This window comes from Chiloscyllium plagiosum, unplaced genomic scaffold, assembly GCF_037043375.1.
Source record: "Chiloscyllium plagiosum isolate Xiang-an unplaced genomic scaffold, Cpla_swu_hap1 HiC_scaffold_22, whole genome shotgun sequence".
NCBI classification, from domain to species: Eukaryota; Metazoa; Chordata; class Chondrichthyes; order Orectolobiformes; family Hemiscylliidae; genus Chiloscyllium; species Chiloscyllium plagiosum.
In genome coordinates this window covers 22,642,615-22,658,211 of record NW_028270160.1, presented here as the reverse complement: position 1 = coordinate 22,658,211, position 15,597 = coordinate 22,642,615, and the positions used below count along the sequence as shown (strand labels likewise).

The window sequence follows — 15,597 nt, the reverse complement described above, 5'->3', positions numbered from 1 at the left end:
TATGAAGACATTTCAAGCATTGGTGGACAATGGGGACCCAGTAGGTGTGGTGTATCTATATTTCTAAAAGGCATTCGACACGCTGCCGCAGAAAAGGCTGCTGCATAAAGTAAAGATGCAAGGCGTTATAGGCAATGTATTACATGGATAGTGGATTGGTTAAGTAACAGGAAGCAAAGAGTGGAGATAAATGAGTGCTTTTTTGACTGGCAATCAGTGACTAGTGGTATGCTCTAAAGTCAAATCTCTAAATCAGAGCATGCTCTCTTCACTCCAATTGTGGAACCATGGAGTGCATGTGGAGGTAGTGGGAGGAGGAGAAAGAAAAAACATATTGGACACTTTAGTAATATAGGTTTAAGAATTTATACATAAATGTTGTTGATTGTAACTTTCATGCAATTGCTTTTGAGCCTCTCTGTGCAGATACTCAGCATAGTATCACATCTGGCAGCAGATCATGGCCATCTAGGAGGCTTCATGGATTGAGGCTTGCACACAAAACTTACGGTATCAACTACAATCAGGTGGGAACAACATATACATATGGCTCAGTGACACTTTTAGCTGTCCTGGATGATGATCTTTAATGTTTGATTCAAAGCTGTAGCTGCCAATGAATGTCCAATGCTGGCTGTGCCAGGGAGCTGTTATCTACAATTGGGAGGGATGGGGGGCAATGGTGTCGGACAGCCAGGGAGTATTGCTTCCAGCAGGCCATTGCATTCGATTGTTTAGGGCTGCATGACTGATGTTGCTCCCCTTTAAAATGCCCTCTTAATGGTCTAAACTACAACCTTGATTCACTTACCCTGTCCACTCTGTGTGGTCACAGCTATTTCCCTCTCCAATTTCCAGCACAACGGAAGATGAGTGGCCAGCTGTTTCAAGCCTCAAGCCTCAAGCCTCAGCCTGGCATTATCAATCAGCTCCCAAATAGCTACATCCTCTTCCCAGTAGACCATCCCATCAACGCCATAGGATTCACATTTCCCTGAGTCTCTGCCCAACCTATTGAAAAATATTCCTACATTTGCGTACCTTCCTACCCAGAGCCTGCCATATGCCTGGTGTTGCCCCTCAAATTTCCTCTCTTGAAGCCAGTGTGTTAGTGGCCATTAACAGCAAGCCCCTCCCCCCCCACCCCAACCCCACTCCCAGTACTTCATTACACCCTTCCCAGCCACGATCTAGAGTATTGCCTCTTTCAAAATCCAACTGGCCCCCTTCACGATTGCACTGTGCCCTTGACAAGAGCCTGCAGCCTTCCATTCTGAACACTAAAATGCTAAAAACAGTGAAGTAGCTGCAGCTATTATTTCACACTCATGACAGCCACCTCACTACCTCAACTCCTTTTCCCTTTTCTCTTCAGTTTCTGAGACTGGATCTGATGGACTGACCGTGACTTACTCCTGGATTGACGTGCCCAGGCCCCTGACTATGGCTGAACATCTGCTCTATCACATTAGCCGTATTGAACCCAATGTGGGGGTAAATTACTGCAGATACTGAAATCTGTACGGAAAAATAAAAATGCTGGAGATCACAGCAGGTCAGACAGCATCCACGGAGAGAAAGCAAGCTAATAAGTGTGGAGGGGGCAGCACTTATGCAATTGTGTTGGTGGGAAGGGTGAGTTGGAATGCTGGAGGAGAAAGGATTTGGATAGTTCAGATTAAGTGATCAAAATGTGACAGTGGCAGAACAATATAATGTCTAACAGCCAGACTGGAAAAAACAGAGTCCCACTGGAGTAGGGGAAGGGGAGAGAGATTGACAGAGAATGTAACAAGGAGAAAGTGAGGACTGCAGGTGCTGGAGATCAGAGCTGAAAATGTGTTGCTGGAAAAGCGCAGCAGGTCAGGCAGCATCCAAAGAGCAGGAGAATCGACGTTTTGGGCATGAGCCCTTCTTCAGGAATGAGGCTCATTCATGAAGAAGGGCTCATGCCCAAAACGTCGATTCTCCTGTTCCTTGGATGCTGCCTGACCTGCTGCGCTTTTCCAGCAACACATTTTCAGAGAATGTAACAAACAAAATTAAAAGAAAGGGATGGAATGGGTTCACAGTTTTGAAGGTGTTGAACTCAATATTGTGCCCAGAAGGTTGTCAAGTCCCTAATTTGAAGATGAGACATTGTATGAGACATATGGTACCGCGACTCGTGGTTCGGCACAGACGGGTAGTGAACAGCGGTGTAAGAGCCTAGAGTCCTTCATTATTGAGTGTAGAGGAATTCGGCTGGCCAGACGTAAGTATTTTAATAGCATTTGGTTTTCCTCTCACTCAAGTGGTGTCCGACCTGACCCCTCACTGTTTATTTTCAAGTCCAGCCCAAAAGGATCGGTCTTAGCAAGGATAGGGTCTGGGGGATCCTGCATAAAAAGGGAGGAGAAATTAACTGATGTTGGGAGATTTTTATACTTACTGACAGCAGTTTCCAGGATTATTCAGCGATTTCAGGGCTGTTTGGCTCCGGGACTTTTATTTGGGCGGACAGCGGTTTCTGGGGTCATTGGACTCCGAAACAAAATTTTTTAACTTTAAGTCGTTTATTTTGGTGGACGGCAATTTCCGGAGTTGTTAGACTCCTAGGCGAAGTTTTTGTTTTAACTTTGAGTCTTTTGTTGAAATGGGCGGCGGTTTCCAGGGTTATTTGGCTCCGGGACTTTTATTTTGGCGGGCGGCAGTTTCCAAAAATTGCCGAACTCAGAGGAATGTTGAACTCCAATCTCTCAACCCTCACTGATTTCCGGTGTTGTAAAAAAAACTCCGATCTCTTAACCCTCGTTGATTTCCGGAGTTGTTGAACTCCAAGCTTTCAACCCTTATCAATTTCCCAAGTTGTTGAACTCCGAGTTTTTGGATCCTCAGCTCCAGTTTTCGCTGTGGTTCACTGCAGCATTACAACACCCAATCTCTACCTCTTTATAACTTGTACATTGTCTATATTTGACACTTTCCTTCCTTTCCTTGAACTCTCTGACTCCATTTCGGGGAATAAACTATCCACTGCCATCAACTACAAAACCACTGACTCCCATAGCTACCTTCACTACATCTTTTCCCACCAAATTCTCCCAGTTCCTTCATCTACATCTCATCTGTTCAGATGATGCCACCATCCAAAATAGCACTGCTGACATGACTTCCTTCTTCCATAACTGGTTTCCCACCCAATATAATTGACAGGGCACTCAACCACATCAGACCTTGCCCCTTCCCATCACTCACAACAGCATGATTGGGTCCCCCTTGTCCTCATTTTTTATCCCACCAGCCTCCATATTCAAGGATTATTCTCCACCATTTCAGACAACTCAAGCAGAATGTCACCACCAAACACACCTTTCCCCCACATTCCCCCATCTGCATTTCACAGGGATTATTCCCTCCAGGATATTCTAGTCCATTCCTCAATCACCAACACTTCCCAACCTTCCCACTGCACCTTCCCAAGTAACAGAAGGTGCAACACCTGGTCTTCCACTTTCTTCCTGCTCACCACCCAAGGACCCAAACAGCCTTTTCAGGTGAAGCAGCATTTCATCTGTACTTCTTCCAATCTTGTGTATTATATTTGCTGCTCCCAATGTGGCCTACTCTACACTGGGAAAACCAAAAGTAGACTGGGTGACCGCTTTGCAGAACACTCCAGTATTTGCACAAGCATGACCCCGACTTTCCCATAGTTGGTCATTTTGACACAGCGTCCTGCTCGTATGCACATTTCTCTGTCCTCAGTATGCTACAATGATCCAGCGAATCACATCACAAACTGGAGGAGCAACTTCTCACCTTCAGACTAGGCACTTTACAACCATCTGGTCTCAATATTGAGTTCAACACCTTCAAATTGTGAACCCATTTTGCCCTTTCTTTTAGATTTGTTCATTACATTCTCTGCCATCTTCTGTCCCAATCCCCACCCCAGTGGGACTGTTTGTTCTTTCCAGTCTGGCAGTTATAGACACACTATTGTTCTGCAATTCTCACATACCCATCATTTATTCTGAACTATCCACGTCCTTTCTCCTCCAGCACTCCAACCCACCCTTCCTCCCACTTTTGCATAAATACTGCCCCTCCACACTTCACTTCAGCTCTGATGAAGAATCATCTAGACTCAAAACATTAGCTTGCGTTCTCTCCATGGATACTGCCTAACCTGCTACGATAGCCAGCATTTTTGTTTTCAGCTGTATTGAAACTCCTGACCAAGAACTCCCATATACTGTGACCAATCACCTGGAATAGAATGGGATGCTAGCCTTGACTTACTGTGCTGGGAAGCCTGACTGACGGTGCCTCTGTGGAATTAATCGAGGATTATTCTCCTTAGAGTTGGGTACTTGGCTGCCTGCTTGCAACACATGTAATGTATTTGTTGTATTAGCAATTGGCAAATGAAGCAGGTGCGAGATTAATGTATAGCAAGATGTGCATCACCTAGACTGAGGACTGCTGAGCAGACATGCTGTCTGGCTATGTGACTGTGCTAATTGGCACACTAGTTCAAGGAAGGCAGTGGTGCTATGAGCAAGCAAATAGTGCTAAATGAGCAAGTAATGGGAGGGCAAATGAGCATCTCTGGGATGCAACCTAATCCAGTCTGTCCTGGTATGCAGTGTCTCCACTGCAGTGTTTCAATGCTTTTTAATGGTGCACCCTCCAATGCAAGTTTGTGCTTCTAGTTCACACTGCCAGTTAATAATAGAAGTGCCAAGATGGTCAGATGGAGAGACAGGTGTCAGAAACCAATGCCCATGGAGAAGGAGAGAGGGAGGCTGGTGCCCATATATACTGGTATTCTGAGCTGTTGCATACATCATAGAGATGACTTTAAGCATGCAGCACGCTGATATTCTGTTTTCCTTACAAATTTATATGGTAACATGAGAGTGTGATTGGGAAATGGAAATCAATTTGGATTTTATAGGGAAACGACCATTTTATGCTTCACTGAATTTAGTTATAATAACATAATCAAAGTAATATTTATTGGTTAATCTAATATAGAATTCTTCTTATCCATTGCCAATGTAGACTTTTCACTTTAGCAACATGTGATTTTGCTTGGTTTCATTTGACAAAGAAATACTCCATGGGATTGTGAACAGAGTGAAGACAATAACCTAACATTTAGAGTTACAGCTGTAAGACTGGGGAGATATCTGTTTAGTTTCAGATCCAGACTTGGATGATATGCTCTCAACTTGTTAGCCCTTATCAAAAAATCATAACCACAGTGGTGTACTGATATTCATACTGGTATATTAGAAGTACAGCAAAATATTAAATATAATTTTCTTTACTACATTTAACTTTGTAATAATGTATTTAAGTTTGAAGCAACATATTTATTTGTCGAAATTAGTATACTTCCTGATTTCTGTAATCTGTTTCCAAGCATTCAAAACCACAGAAGCAAAATCAGAGAAAAGCAAAATATCACTGAAAAGTAGATGTCTAACTAATGGGAAGTTCACCAATTAGGCAACATTGCGATTTGAGCTCAAGGTTATTAATCTTTGGGTTCTGATTAAACATGCCTCCCTCTTTCTTTAACAAAGAGGCAAAGGGTATTTATCTTAGTGCTGTGACCACAACTAAAATTTAATGAAGAGGACGGACTTGCAGATAACTGAAAATTTAAATAACCAGTCAGGAGATAGTGGGAAATGATATCAAACAAATCGCCATTACCATAAAAGAGATTGATCGTGTGTCCCTCAAACCAAAATTAAACCAAGAATTGCAGATGCTGGAGATCTGAAACAAAAACAGAAATTGCTGGAGACACTCAGCATGTCTGGCAGCATTTGTGAGAAGAAAGCAGACATTTTGAGTCAAATGACTCTTCATCAGCGTTCTACCAGACCTGCTAAGTTTCTCCAGCAATTTCTGCTTTGTTTCCTAAATCAATTAGCAATAGGTCTCACTTAGTCTAAGCCAATCAGAATGTAATGATGTAATTGAGCATGCTGTGGATTACGGCTTGGAAAGAGTTAATAATCAAAAGCATACAATAACAAACAAGTGCTTCAAAATGCATGAAGTTATCGTGCTTCCAATAGGGAATGGAAGATCCTTGAGGCACTGGAGAGAGATTGAGAAACCAAGTGTAGACCTGTGCTATAACCTGACCCAGAAAGTTAAAACTCACACAACACCGGGTTATAGTCCAAGAGGTTTATTTAAAAATACTAGCTTTTGGAGCGCTGCTCCTTCATCAGGTAGCTGTCTGATGCAGCTACCTGATGAAGGAGCAGCACTCCGAAAGCTAGTACTTCCAAAAAAACTTGTTGGACTAGAACCTGATGTTGTGTGTTTTTTTAACTTTGTCCAACACTGGCAACTCCACATCTTGGCTGACCCAGAAAATGAGAGCTGAAGTAACTTGCTGCCCTGCTCAAATAGGTATTATTTATAAAATGAATAATGTTTACTGAATTACTGTAGTAGGCTGTCTCCTGTTGCCATTGTAGTGAAAGTCTCAAATGAGCAAGTTAAGATAGAATTTGAGTTTTAAGTTATATAAAATGCCAAAAAGTTAGAAGTTGGGAGGTTGAATATTAATAAAAACCAAAAGAACAGTGGATGCTGTAAATCAGAAACAAAAACTGAAGGAAAAGCTCAACAGATCTGGGAAGCAGTTGTGAGGAAGAGTCACCAGACTTGAAATGTTAACTTTAATATCTCTTCACAGATGCTGTCAGATCTGCTGAGTTTTTCCAGCAACTTCTGTTTTGTGAATATTAATGAAATGGATTGTGGTGTTAACAACATGTTTAACAAATGTTAAGTCTTGTCAATTGGCAGTTTTCTTTGCCTAGTAAGAATCTTTCCACACCACTCGAGAAAAGCATAGAAGATGGAGTGACATGACCTTGATGACTTTGCCAGACTTCTTGCCCGATTCTACCATACATCTCACCTTAGCCCAAGTTATTGACACCTTATTAAGATGCTGCTTTGTGTTTCAGTTCAATTGATTGTTGCTGACATTTCTATCCCAATTCCTCATTTCTTCCAACTGTATGGAAGTTAGACAAACAAATTAATTTTGGAGCATTTTTAAAAAAAATACACTATGCGCCCACTGGCTTTCAGCGCAGATATCTCTTTAAATTGGACTTGCACCTCAGTATTTCCACTTCTCTCATTAGACAGGCATCAGACCAAAGCCGCAGACAGCAAGGAATAATTATTTAAATGAGCTGAAAATCGGGTGCAGTCAGCTCTGTATGCTGCTGGCTAGCTTTGCACCAGCAGTGAGGCAGAAAAAAAACAAATCTCAGCCTGAAGCAGAAAATAAGTCTTTCAATGCCAAAATAAATTTATTTCTGCATAAATTTGAGATGAGAAACATAGACTGTTTCCTTTACTGCATTTGGAATATTATATTTAATATTGTATAAATCAGCTCAAATAGAGTTTTTTTCAGTATTGCTAGAAATGCTTGAATATAATGGAAAGAATTGAAAACTGAACATTTACGTTATGATACTTTCTGCAAAATGTGCTTAGAAACCTGTACCTGTTTTGCTTAACAACATAATTTAATTTTTTATTGATTTAGACAAGAATTAAAACTACATAATAATCAGGCTTCGCGGTGTATCAAGTAGCCTTTTAACCCGAGAAGGGCCACTAACGAAATCAAGACTCCATGGTTCAGACCAGATTCTTTTCCCTCTTGGTCCTCATTCTCCTTTTTGAGGGAATGACTCCTCCCTGAATTCATCCATATTGACAAGGAAATCTGAAAATGTGGTGAGCACGAATAAGGTATTACCAGATGGCCTGGAGAACAGTTTCTGACAGTCAGCTGAGGATATCAAGGTTACTGGGTGTGATCATAATTAATGAAGTTGTGGAGGAAGGAAGCTGGCTCAGGAGAGGCCCTTGAATTCCATGTAGTCGTGGCCCAGCATTCATGGCTCAAATGAAAAGCTTAAAAGAAGATAAAATCAGTTTATACAACTGGCTTGCTTATAGTTCTGCTGCTTTCATTTGTTACCCATTTTTAGTTGCGAGGCAAAGGCATTGTAATGATACTGGGGCCTGATTGACATCATCAGACACTGATCTTTGAGAATCCGTGAGATTATAACCTATTTGACAATGTGTCAAAAATGCCTGTTAAATCATGGATGTGTGAATGTGATACAAACATGGTTGTTACTATATCACCACAATGGCTCAGTGCTAGTACTGCTGCCTCAGCACTGGATTCAATTCCACACTCGGGTGACTGGCTGTGTGGAGATTGCACATTCTCCCCATGTCTGCATGTGTTTGCGTCAAAGCTCTGGCTTCCTCCCACAGTTCAATGATGTGTAGGTTAATTGGATTGGCCATGCTAAATTTGCCATGTGTTGTCTAGGGATGTGCAGGTAAATGGATTAGCCATAGATAATGTGGGGTAATGGTGATAGGGTGGGGGTTTGGGTTTGGATAGGATGTTCTGCAGAGGATCAGTGCAGATTCAATGGGCCAAATGGCCTCTTCCCACATTTTAGGGATTCTAAGAACATTGTTTCTATCATGGTCTCTGAAAGGAGTTGCTGATTCACTAACACCAAACTACTTTCATTACCAATTACCTTTGTTTGAATTAACTGCAGAATAGCTTGAAATTTATGAGAACATGTTTTAACCCATTTGTCATGCTTTGTCAATTATAATGATGACTGTTCAGTAAATATAAATGCATTTGTTTATTTACTTGTTTGGCACATTCTACCATTCTGTTCCTTCTGTTACATTTTCGGCCAACTCTAGCCGAAGGCAGAACCATGTAATCAATGGCCTTTACAGAAAAGCACAAACAACAAAAGCATTTTACAATACAATGGACCCAGTGACAAAAGGCCAACTGCAAAATACAAAACAGTCCAGTATTTATATAACAGCTTCTTGGAAAGCTGCCAAGATTAAGGTTAAATAGTAGTATTTCATCCCTACCATGCTGATCACCTATTGGGAGATAGTTGTTAGAAATTGCTTTGCTGAGTGGAAGTGCCATGCCGAACTTATCATTTAGTAAACAAGAGGTAGACAGGTATATGTTAACTGTGTTTTGAATGTATTAACTGTGAGTGATTACAAGCCACACCAACTTAATAAGCACAATGATTTTCCAGTTTCTAGATAGTTATAGACTAGACGTAGCCTGAAAAATGAGTAACGGGATCTCTTGGACATCCCAATTCACTGGCTACATGATAATTGCCCAAGGAGTTGAAACTTACAATGGAGTAATTACTTGGTGTCTGGAACTTACCAAAACCCTCAGACTTCATAGAGTTCTGACTTACTTAATAGATAGCCAGGAAAGGTTAGAGGGATTTAAACCTGTGTTAACTCTTGATTAACTGTACATCTGACAACCCCAAATCTCTATTCACCGCCAACACCCTGACAAATCTCAGTGGACAGTCAACTTCCACTTTCACATCCAGACATCTTCTCCATCAGGCCTCATTCCCCATAGAGCTCCCCCTGGGCCCCCCTCACCTGCCTCCTCCACAGTCATCCAACCATCCACACAGACACCCAATCACTCTCAAATCCCCATAGAAACACAACCAGACTCACAGGCATTCTCCCTCACACCAACCTCTGCACTCCCATCTTCCACCTTCTCCGCTGCTCCCTCCAACCACCCTCAAGGTCTCTTCCACCCAACAGACAACAGACTGTGCCCCTCCCGCTCTCAAAGAACCCAACTATCCATGCCAGGGATGCCTGACTAACCTTGGACATCAATGTACTACCTGTCCACAATGATTTACACTACTGTCTCACCCATATATCTGCCATCTGCATGTCTTTGTCTCTTGGCACCCTACCATCTCACTCATCTGCCATCCTTTTACCTATCAACCTGACACCCCATTCCTTCAGCTGTCTGAACACTTTGTATTCCTATACCTGAGCACCCTACCTGCTAGCCCCACAGCCAATTGATATCCTGAAATCCTACATTCCTCAAATATCTGACATGTAGATACTTTCACCAATCTGCCAACCTACCTGACCCCTCCCATCCACCTGCCACCAGACTCAAAAACCCATGTTCCATTCTACCACCACACCCACCTTATATCCTACCCCTCATCCACCTGGTAACTATAACTTCCACCATTACATTCTGTCACTCTCTGTCAAAGTGGCTTTGGGACCTTTAAGTAAGGAATATGGTGACAATTGCCATAAAAAGGGGAATGGTTTCAGCAACTATCCTCACTACTGCTGTCTGAATGGTTTTACTGGACTACTTCTGTTATAAAGACTCCCAACTGTAAGTACATCTGGAAAACCCCCAAAAATGAGATTTTGTGTAAACTGCGTCAGAAATATGATTTCTACAAAATTAGTAATATATTACTTGGCCAAACACGAATGGGTCAAAGATATGTCTCTGTTAAGGAAACATTTGATGATAGAAGCTTATATTATGGAGACATGGGAAGTACTGCATATTTGTAATGGGCAATTTTAACTCTATCCATCCAAAGGTTGCAGTTAAAGTTGGCCAGGTGGCTAACATCTATGTCCTGATATCATCATCTTATATCTTAACTTGATCTTATGGATAAGGAGTAAAAACATCTGGTTAAAGCTGTAGGATTCCTTCTTTAAATAATGAGATTGGTAGCATCAGACCCCAACTGCAATTTAATGTTGGCTTGAATGGGGCTGAAACTGATGAAGGGATTCTGTCTCTGATTCATTCTTGTGGAGGTATGATCAGCTAACATAAACATGTCTGCGTCTTGCTTACTAAATAATAGTTAGGCATGGCACTTCTGCTCAGCAAAGCAATTTCAACAGCTATATCCCAGTAGGTGATCACGTGGAAGGGCTGAAATATTGCCATTTAACCTTGGTCCTGGCAGCTGTCCAAGCAACGGTTATATAAATACTGGACTGTTTTATATTAAGCAGCTGGTCTTTTGTCACTGGATCTGCTGCATTATAAAATGCTTTAGATGTTTCTACTTTTCCTATAAAGGTTATTGATTATGTGATTCTAGTTTCAGCTAGAATTGGCTGAAAACCTTAAGAAAGGAATATAATGTTACAATATATTAAACATATAAGTGGACAAACAGTTATAATTGGCTGGGCTATCTACCTGCAGATGGCGGCAGCCACTAAGAGCCTAATTAATGAATGAATGATTTTATTGTTCCATATATCTTGAAGATACAGTGGAAACTGTTTTGTCGGCACAATCCAGTAGACCAGTTAGCCTCCTGATTCTAACATCATCAGGGACTTATTTAAGGTGCCTGGAAGCAAGCACTCAGCAGTGCTACAGGCAGGACTAGAGACCCTTCAGATCTGCCTGTGCACATGAGGAGACAAATGCTATTCTTTAGAAGAGGGGTGTACACGTTCCACATTGCCGACTAGGCTGCAAGAATTTTTTTTAATTACATTTTTTTTAGCTGCCGTGAGATAATGGTACATTCTTGGTACATTCTCCTTTACTTAGCTTTCATTGTATCCTGCTACTCCTTTCCAGCTCAGAAATTCTGATTAGATTTATTTTATAAATTTAATTTATAAATCTATTTATAAATCTATATTGCTCTAGTCAGTGACAATAAAGAAATTTCAAACTCAAATATTTTGTGCAGCATTGTCCTGCTTTTTAAATTGTTTTCTATAGCTTTTCCAAATGTAACAGGTCAGAGTGTTTGATTTTCAACTCTGAGACAAAGATAATCTAAACCATTGATGTCCCGAATGTCTGTTGTCCATGCTTTTTGACAGCAGATGTTCTTCTGCTGGATAGATTTACACCCACATATAATCTGTCAAAGCAGACGTATACAATAAAGCAGAGAAGACTGACTATATATTGCACATAACATCTTTCCTTACATTTCAGTTACTTTTCTTTATTGCAGTCTCAAAATTGTGTCTCTTATTCAGTTTACACACTCTTGCAATGCTATCTATCTAATATAAATGTACAGTGCAGTGCACTTCAGTTCCAATTCAGCAACAATATGCTCATGCGCAGCATCAGGTATGAAGTTTTAGACTTACCTGTCCAAGCAAAAAGAAAATACCCTTCCACACAATAGCCTTAATACAATGCATCAAAAGACTAAGAAGTCGTGTCACATTGACATGCTACATTTCTTTAGCTCATCCAGTGCTCCAGTTAATCAGTCTCAGCAGTATGAAAGTACAATTGGCTTTCAAAAACTATTTAAGAGCCACTGGCTGAAAAGTCCAGTCAAAAATATTAAAGAGGAATATTAAAGTTTGGTTGCCTGTAATGTTTGTTGTGCAGACGGTAAGCTATCTGCCACGTTTGCAGTACTACTGGCAATTATTGCATGAAAACAACAGCAGTTTTAAAAGGGAGAAGAGCAGACAAAGGAAGCACATGGTGAGGACAGTGCAGGAGAGAGAGACAGAGAGAGAACCTGCACAGTTTCCACCTTTGCTGATTGATTTCGTGTATCGCTGGACATCGGAGTGCATCTGGGAAAATTAACAAACAGTGAAATTCACAACTAATCTTGGAGGAACTGTTGGGCGAAGTTCACAGCACAGAATCAGATAAGTTATTTGTTGTTTTAAGTCTGTCCAAGAGAAAGGCGACAGTAGTGAGTATAGTGGATTCTTTCTTGAGTATATGTTTTTGGAGATATATCTCTTGATTAAACTTAAAATATAAGCCATAGCTACTCATTTAACCTGGGGCAGTGTTTGTAGAGGAATAAGACGGTATCATCTTCTGGGTCTGTAGATTGTGAAGGAGCAAAAATGGCCTTTGCAGTGATATGTACTTCTTGTCAGATGTGAGTTTAAAGAGAGTTTAAGGTTTACTGCGGATTATATCTGCCATAAATGCTGTTGGATGTGAATCTTATCAGATCGAGTGGATCAGTTGGAGAGACAGATAGAAACGATGAGGAATTTGCAACAGCAACAGTGTGTGATGGATAGCAGTTATAGGAAGAGGGGAAAGTCTCAGATACAGTCACATAGATGGGTTAACTCCAGGAAGGGTAAGAGAGGTAGGCAGCTAGTGCAGGAATCTTTTGTGGATATACCCATTTCAAACAGGTATGCTGTTTTGGAAAATGTAGGGGGTGATGGATTCTCAGGGGAACATAGCACAAACAGCTAAGTTTCTGATATGGAGACTGACTCTAATGCAACGAGGAGTACGTCGGCTTCCAAGAGATCAATTGTGTTAGGGGATTCTGTAGTCAGAGGTACAGACAGACGTTTCTGTGGCCAGCAGAGAAAAAGCAGAATGGTGTGTTGTTTCCCTGGTGCCAGGATCAAGGATGTCTCATAGAGGGTGTAGAATGTTCTCATGGGGGAGAGGGGCCAGCAGGAGGTCATTGTCCACTTTGGAACCAATGATACAGGAAGGGAAAAGGTTGAGATTCTGAAGGGAAATTTCAGAGAGTTAGGCAGGAATTTAAAAAGGAGGTCCTCAAGGGTAGTAATATCTGGAATACTCCCAGTGTTACGAGCTAGTGAGGGCAGGAATAGGAGGATAGAGCAGATGAATGCAGGGCTGAGGAGCTGGTGTATGGGAGAAGGATTCACATTTTTGGACCATTGGAATCTCTTTTGGGGTAGAAGTGACCTGTACAAGAAGGACGGATTGCACCTAAATTGGAAGAGGACTAATATATTGGCAGGGAAATTTGCTAGACCTGCTTGGGAGGATTTAAACGAGTAAAGTGGCGGGGGTGGGACCCAGGGAGATAGTGAGGAAAGAGATCGATCTGAGACGGGTACAGCTGAGAACAGAAGTGAGTCAAACAGTCAGGGCAGGCAGGGACAAGGTAGGACTAATAAATTAAACTGGATTTATTTCAATGCAAGAGGCCTAACAGGGAAGGCAGATGAACTCAGGGCATGGTTAGGAACATGAGACTGGGATATCATAGCAATTACGGAAACATGGCTCAGGGATGGACAGGACTGGCAGCTTAATGTTCCAGGATACAAATGCTACAGGAAGGATAGAAAGGGAGGCAAGAGAGGAGGGGGAGTGGTATTTTTGATAAGGGATAGCATTACAGTTGTGCTGAGGGAGGATATTCCCAAAATACATCCAGGGAAGTTATTTGGGTGGAACTGAGAAATAAGAAAGGGATGATTACCTTATTGGGATTGTATTATAGACCCCCAATAGTCAGAGGGAAATTGAGAAACAAACTTGTAAGGAGATCTTAGCTATCTGTAAGAATAATAGGTAGTTATGGTAGGGGATTTTAACTTTACAAACATCGACTGGGACTGCCATAGTGTTAAAGGTTTAGATGGAGAGGAATTTCTTAAGTGTGTACAGACAATTTTCTGATTCAGTATGTGGATGTACCTACTAGAGAAGGTGCAAAACTTGGGAAATAAGGCTGGGCAGGTGACTGAGGAGTCAGTGAGGGAGCACTTTGGGGCCAGTGACCATAATTCTATAGATTTAAAATAGCGATGGAAAAGGATAGACCAGATCTAAAAGTTGAAGTTCTAAATTGGAGAAAGGCCAATTTTGACGTTATTAGGCAAGAACCTTCGAAAGCTGATTGGAGGCAGATGTTCACAGGTAAAGGGACGGCTGGAAAATGGGAAGCCTTCAGAAATGAGATAACAAGAATCCAGAGAAAGTATATTCCTGTCAGGGTGAAAGGGAAGGCTGGTAGGTATAGGGAATGCTGGATGACTAAAGAAATTGAGGGCTTGGTTAAGAAAAAGAAGGAAGCATATGCAGGTATAGACTGGATAGATCGAGTGAATCCTTAGAAGAGTAGAAAGTAGGAGTATACTTAAGAGGGAAATCAGGAGGGCAAAACGGGGACATGAGATAGCTTTGGCAAATAGAATTAAGGAGAATCCAAAGGGGTTTTACAAATATGTTAAGGACAAAAGGGTAACTAGGAAGAGAATAGGGCCCCTCAAAGATCATTCCTGAAGAAGGGCTAATGCCCGAAACGTCGATTCTCCTGTTCCCTAGATGCTGCCTGACCTGCTGCGCTTTTCCAGCAACACATTTCCATCCCTCAAAGATCAGCAAGGCGGCCTTTGTGTGGAGCCACAGAAAATGAGGGAGATACTAAATGAATATTTTGCATCAGTATTTACTGTGGAAAAGGATATGGAAGATATAGACAGTAGGGAAATAGATGGTGACATCTTGCAAAATGTCCAGATTACAGAGGAGGAAGTGATGGATGTCTTGAAATGGTTAAAAGTGGATAAATCCCCAGGACCTGATCAGGTGTACTCGAGAACTCTGTGGGAAGCTAGAGAAGTGATTGCTGGGCCTCTTGCTGAGATATTTGTATCATCGATAGTCACAGGTGAGGTGCCAGAAGACTGGAGGTTAGCAAACATGGTGCCACTGTTTAAGAAGGCCGGTAAAGACAAGCCAGGGAACTACAGACTGGTGAGCCTGACCTCAGTGGTGGGCAAGTTGTTGGAGGGAATCCTGAGGCACAGGATGTACATGCATTTGGAAAGGCAAGGACTGACTTGAGATAGTCAACATGGCTTTGTGCATGGGAAATCATGTCTCACAAACTTGATTGAGTTTTTTGAAGA

The 15,597-nt window shown here is 41.6% G+C and overlaps 1 protein-coding gene and 1 long non-coding RNA gene across 2 annotated transcripts in view; one reads left to right on the top strand and one right to left on the bottom strand.

Moving 5' to 3' along the window:
* Nucleotides 1-15,597, bottom strand: part of LOC122561217 (GDNF family receptor alpha-1-like) — a 204,058-nt gene that overhangs the window by 99,108 nt on the left and 89,353 nt on the right. The window lies entirely within an intron of this gene.
* Nucleotides 2,026-15,597, top strand: part of LOC122561218 (uncharacterized) — an 82,182-nt gene continuing 68,610 nt past the window's right edge. Inside the window, exon 1 of the long non-coding RNA XR_006314947.2 lies at nucleotides 2,026-2,254. This is a non-coding gene — a long non-coding RNA (uncharacterized LOC122561218). The remainder of the gene's footprint in view (nucleotides 2,255-15,597) is intronic.